The sequence below is a fragment of the Apodemus sylvaticus genome, chromosome 7 (assembly GCF_947179515.1).
Source record: "Apodemus sylvaticus chromosome 7, mApoSyl1.1, whole genome shotgun sequence".
Taxonomy (NCBI): domain Eukaryota; kingdom Metazoa; phylum Chordata; class Mammalia; order Rodentia; family Muridae; genus Apodemus; species Apodemus sylvaticus.
In genome coordinates this window covers 124,386,586-124,392,720 of record NC_067478.1, presented here as the reverse complement: position 1 = coordinate 124,392,720, position 6,135 = coordinate 124,386,586, and the positions used below count along the sequence as shown (strand labels likewise).

The window sequence follows — 6,135 nt, the reverse complement described above, 5'->3', positions numbered from 1 at the left end:
GAAGACCTGTTGATGTGAGTGCCCTGTGCAGCCACATGGGTCCATGTTGACCCCCATGGGCTGTGTGGCTGCTGCTGACCATGATGGGGTCTGTGTTCCTGAAATACCTGGGGGTCACATTGACATCCATGGCCCATGTTACCACTGAAGGAGAGATGGATGTCCACAGTCTGTGCTGCCAACTGAATCCATGGAGATGTTTGTCTTACTGTTTCATTGCTATGAACAGACACCATGACCAAGGCAACTGTTATAAAGGAAAACATTTAATTGGGTCTGCATTACAGTTTCAGAGGTTTACTCCATTTGCCATCATTGCAGTTGTTTCAAAGGGTATTCACCCATAGACACATGTGTCAATTATCTAGCATCTCAGTTTGAAACTGGAGTCATTTTCAGAAAAATCTAAATTGAGATGTTAAAATTGCAATTACATTATTGAAACTACTTCATGGAATCCTTGTAACAAATGGCCTCCTTGAATTGGACAGCTGTGGTTTCCTTGGCCTGAGAATAAAGAAAAAAGGAGACTTGATTTGTCTGCTTCTCTTCTTGTGGCACGTGGAGGTGGGAGCTGTAACTTGGATTGATAAAAACTTTAGGTTCCTAAGGCTTGGTCCAACCTATGGGTATGGTTGGACTTAGTAAAGGTGTTAGTTCCTTGAGCCCTATACTCTTGAAGGTAATATGAAGTGATTATGCATTTCTGCCATTGGCTGTCTAGGTCAAGGTACTGACATGTCATTGATTTTGAAGAAACGAAGTGATTATGGGTGGAAAATATAGATGCCACACGACAAAGTAAAACCTTCAAGTGTGATTTGTCCCTGATATTTCATTATAGTATCAAATAATTAATTGTCTCTTTATGTAGTATTGACAGAAAAAAATTAAGAAAATTAATTCTTCACTTCAGAACATAGCTGGTTTTAGTTTGATTTCTGTGGAAGTAAACATTTTTGTGTTGTTTATTTTCTTTCTTTTTTTTTCAGCTATATTGTATAATAAAGTTAAAAAATCAAGTAAATGGCGTTTGCTTGGAAAGCGAAAGGAAAAAACTGACTGGAAAACAAAAATGACAAGAAAGAAAATGCCACCATGAAAGGCTGTTCTCTGAAACAAATCCATTTCCATTGTGGGTACCTGGAGCTTCAGCACACAGGAAAACATACATGGTAAAGCATAAAATGCATAGCTCAGACTGATCTCAGGTGAAACACTAAGAAAACAAGGCATCTACACAGCAACGTTTTCCAGTCATTGACTGAAGGTCATTGGGAATCAATAACTAATAATAAAAAAAAAGAATGAAGAGTGCTTTGCTCTCTTGCCTCAGAGAGAGTATGTTGTGGAGTTAAATGTGACATGTACCTTTCTCCATTTTATGTTTTGGTGCTGAGAACCACAGGAAATATTGTTTGATATCCCAAGTTCATGGCAAAGTGAGCCTAGTAAGTTTTTATGCTAGAGCTGTGTTTCAGTGATTACTCAGTTACAAACACAAATAATAATAGGAACCTGAGCACAGGGAAACAACCAAGTCAATATAATATCATTTCCTGTTAATTAGCAATTAGCAATGGGGATAGTAGGTATTTGGGGCTCGGGGTCTGAAAGCTGCTTCAGGCACCCAAAACATAATACCACAAGGAAGGAAAGCATGCAAAAAAAATCATTGGCGAAATAAGGAGTAGAAAAATATGTGGAGGGATCTGAACAATCCTTTAATATGTGACAGCCTGCACCTGTTTCATTTATATATTAAAACATTAGTTTTAGTAGAGTAGTTAAGAGTAGTTTGCATAATTGAGTGAATATAGATAGAACCAAGCATTGCCAAATAAACTTCAAAGACAGTGAGCTAGGTTAGCTTCTGACACTGAAACCATTTCATCTAATTACCTAGCACTTCCTGCCATTTTTTTTTAAATGAGGGCATTCAGAAGAGGGTTTCATGCAGCTCATCTAGAATTTGTCACATACCTAAGCCTGGCCTTGAATGCCTCAACCTTCTGCACCCTCCTTGCTGAGTCAGGTGTGCACCATCTGACTCAGTTTGCCATAGTCCATTTTCCACTTGTGAAAGTGGAAAAGCCCTGAAGTAGGAAACCTGCAGCTATGATGGTTTCAATGATTATGTTTATTGTGAAACATCCTTAAACATTTAAAAGACATTGGCTATCATACATTATGCTAACTTTCACAAGAAACAATTGTGACAAAAGTACACCAACAACTTCTTGTCACTCATGACTTTGACTTATAAACACTTTCAGATCAGGACTGGGGTTGGGAACTGGGGACTATATAGTAAGTACTTCCTCAAGAGCCCAATAAGTACCCACCTCATCTTCAGGAAAGAGGCCCCCAGTGGTACCAACCTTCTAATTGCCTGGAGTACAAATCTGGATGGAGACTTATTAAACATGTATCATTTAATTAATTTGAAAAATGAATTTAATTAAATATTATTAACCTATACTTTCATTTTTGGTGACTTTATTACAATAATGAAAAAATTAAACATATACTTCCTAAATATATAAGTAATATAAAAGTCCACTGACCTTCTCAAAATTGGAAGTGTTACTAAGATTTGACTCTAATTTTAGACCTTAATAAAGAATAATAATTCTTCAAAATTAAGTAAAAATTAAATTAATATTCAAGCAATTCTGTTTGACTGTGTAGTTTAACTTTCTATAGGAGAGATGTTGAATTCTGGGAGAGTAGTTAAAGTTTATCTCCCTTAAGCTTCCTTGCTCCAGGCATGTTCAGGGTTGGACTTCACTTTTAATTCTGAATTGGCATTTTTGGACATTGTAATGCAAATGAATTACAATTTCCACCCACTTTTGGGTACAAACAAGTCTAATCATAGTAGAACGAAGCACATTTGAAGGTAAGTCTAATGCTTCTGGATTTTTTCATCCTGAAGTCCTATGATACATGGCCACAGAAATGGAAAGGGAGACAGAATGGGAGGGGCAGAGAAAAAGAAGAGGATGAGAGAGGAAAGAGAAGAAGGAATATACAGAGAAACATATTAATATTAGGCATCAGGCTGTAGATGACTGCTTCAAAGAAAAAGTTAAAAAGATAAAAACGTGTAAGAAATGTTTCCACAGCCCATCTTGTTTTGAAGATAAAATTATTTTTGTCTGGGAAATAATCCAGTAGGTCAATGGCTGCCAGATCAAGTGGCCTTCTAAATGTAAAATATAATGAGTGGCAGATACTGCTCCTGCTCCTTGTCATAATCATCACTGATGCCATCGATCAAGCAGTGTCTGTCACATACAGATTCTGCCACTCATAATAACAACATGACTGTGTCAGGACAAAAAGCCATTCAATCAGTGTTGGCATCTGTATCTCTGGCATTCTTTCACTGTTCTGCAGAGAGTTATAACATCTCTTACTTCTGCTTTACCTATTCCTCACATGAGCAGCCAACTGTTTTCTTACACATAGCAAGAAAAAGTACCTAATCATGTATAATCATTTAAAAAAGTATTAAAGACAGAGAGAACATATTTTGAATGATACATTTTATTAGTATGAAAATGAACTATTTGGTTTTCCCAACAATTAACATCATGGATTCTCTGCCTCTTCTTGTTTGTGTTTTTTATGTAACTAGAATGTGAAATGTCAGAAAATTGATATCAAATATAAACAAAATGAGGGCAGAATTGGAAAATATAAAGTGATTTTAGTACATATGAACCTACAAGTTTAAACACTAGTTCTTCATCAGTGGTTCTGTAGAGCCTGTGTAGAATGGAGCAGTAGGAAGTGGATCTCTGTGGAATATTTGAGTTTATACTTAGTCCCAGATGCCTGTTGAGGATGCTGCCTCCCAATGCTCTGAGACAGATATTCCCTGCTTAGGACACCAGAGAGTGAGCACACTTCCACTTTCTTCAATATATATATATGGTTTTAATACTGGGTCTCACACTATAGTTCAGATTGTTCTGATATTCACTCTGTGGCCAAGACTGGCCTGAAACCCAAAGCAGACACTGTGCCTTATCCTCCTGAGTGCTGCAATTTCAAGTACCTGTCAATTCCCCACCATCCTTTGCATAAAATGACAGTGAACTTAATGCTTCTCACACTTTCTCCAGGTCATTTTTTTTCCTTCACAACACTTGATTATATTACTATTTTGTAAACAAGATATTTTCCCCTGTTTAAAAATGTTGTGGAAATCTTATTTTTAGGTCAGTCACAGAAATAAGTAGACTTATGGGAATGTATCTTTCTTGTTCTAGAAGGCACATCAAATAAACTTCTGAATGAATTTAGACATGGAATTCTTTCAGAGTAATGTGTCCATATAGAACATTAATATTTTTAAATGTAATTTAAGACAATTAACTAATTAACTTTCACAGTATATATGGATTACCTTATAATCACGAATTATGACCTTGGCATTATTAAGTCACTATTGTTTTATTTCAGAAATACATGCACAGGTAATTTAAACACATCCTTATAAAATGTCACAAATTTAAAATAATCAATAACATCCTTTGACTTGTATAAAGGAATCAATAACATCCTTTGACATGTATAAAGTAACACCATAAAGGAATATGGTTTGCTTTTTTTTTTCTTTTTAAATTTCTGAAGATATCACTTATGGGCATTTTTACCAGGAATTTATATAGTGTCGGTATCAGTAAGCAAGAAGGTACAAATACAAGCTCAAGGTTGATTTTAAATTAGTCTTAATCTTTTTTTTCCTACTGACAATGTTTTGTTGTTGTTGTTGTTGTTTTGTTTTGTTTTTTTGTTGTTGTTTTTTAGTTCTTTGTTTTTTGTTTTTTTTGAGACAGGGTTTCTCTGTATAGCCCTGGCTGTCCTGGAACTCTGTAGACCAGACTGGCCTTGAGCTCTGAAACCTGCTTGCTTGCCTCTGCCTCCCGAGTGCTGGGATTACAGGCATGTACCACCACCTCCTGGCTAGACAATATGTTAAGAAAAGCTACTTAGATGTTTATTACAGTGACTGTTAGAGAATAAGTATTAATGTCAGTAGATTGAGAATTAAGTACTACTGTAGAACACAACACAGATTATCTATCAGTATCCACTACAAATTATCAGTAATTAATGTAATTATCCTTGATAATAGCCAGAATTTTTGTGATGTTCTACTGAAGCACACCTGAGTTCCAACCAGAATGTGCTATTAGAATCCTTCAGACATGTCATGTGCTTGAACAATAGAGCCTAACTACTTCCTCTGTTGAGTAAGGGATGGAACCCTAAGGAGGGAGAGGCTTGCTAAGCAGTGAAGCATGACAACTAGGTATAGACTTTAAAGGTCTGTAGCCAGACTCCCTCCAATTTCTTTTTTCTTCTGAGTTCTGTGTGTGGATGAAAATGTGAACAGCCACTTTCCTGTTACTGAGTGTTGTCATGTCTTCTCTACCATGAGCAGGCAATACCTCTGGAACTGAACCAGATAAACATTTTCATCTCTAAATTGCTTTTTGTATAACATTTCATCACATCAGCCAATGGGCAACTGATGAAAACCACAAGAGAGCAAGTGAATATATTTCCAAAATATTTTTTGACCATGGGGACACAGTCAATAATTACTTGGGGGGAAATCCAGTCTTTAAAAACTTACTTTGCACAGAGGCCATGCTAATCTTCTTTGTATCGTTCCAATTTTAGTATATGTGCTGCCAAAGAGTTAGAAAGAACAATTCTCAAATTCATCTGGAATAACAAAAAATCCAGGATAGCTAAAGCTATTCTCAAAAACAAAAGAAAGTCTGGGGTAATCATTATCCCTGACCTCAAGCAATACTACAGAGGAATAGTGTTAAAAACTGCATGGTATTGGTACAGTGACAGGCAGGCAGATCAATGGAACAGGATTGAAAATCCAGAAATGAACCCACACACCTATGGCCACCTGACCTTCAACAAAGGAGCTGAAAACATCCAATGGAGAAAAGATAGCCTTTTCAACAAATAATGCTGGTTCAACTGGAGGTCAGCATGCAGAAGAATGTGAATTGATCCATCCTTGTCTCCTTGTACTAAGCTCAACTCCAAATGGATCAAGGACCTCCACATAAAGCCAGACACTCTGAAGCTAATAGA

At 36.5% G+C, this 6,135-nt stretch overlaps 1 pseudogene; it reads right to left on the bottom strand.

The window, feature by feature from the left end:
• Positions 1–5,616: 5,616 nt before the first annotated feature.
• On the bottom strand, positions 5,617–5,730 carry LOC127690261 (uncharacterized; annotated as a pseudogene).
• Positions 5,731–6,135: the final 405 nt, after the last annotated feature.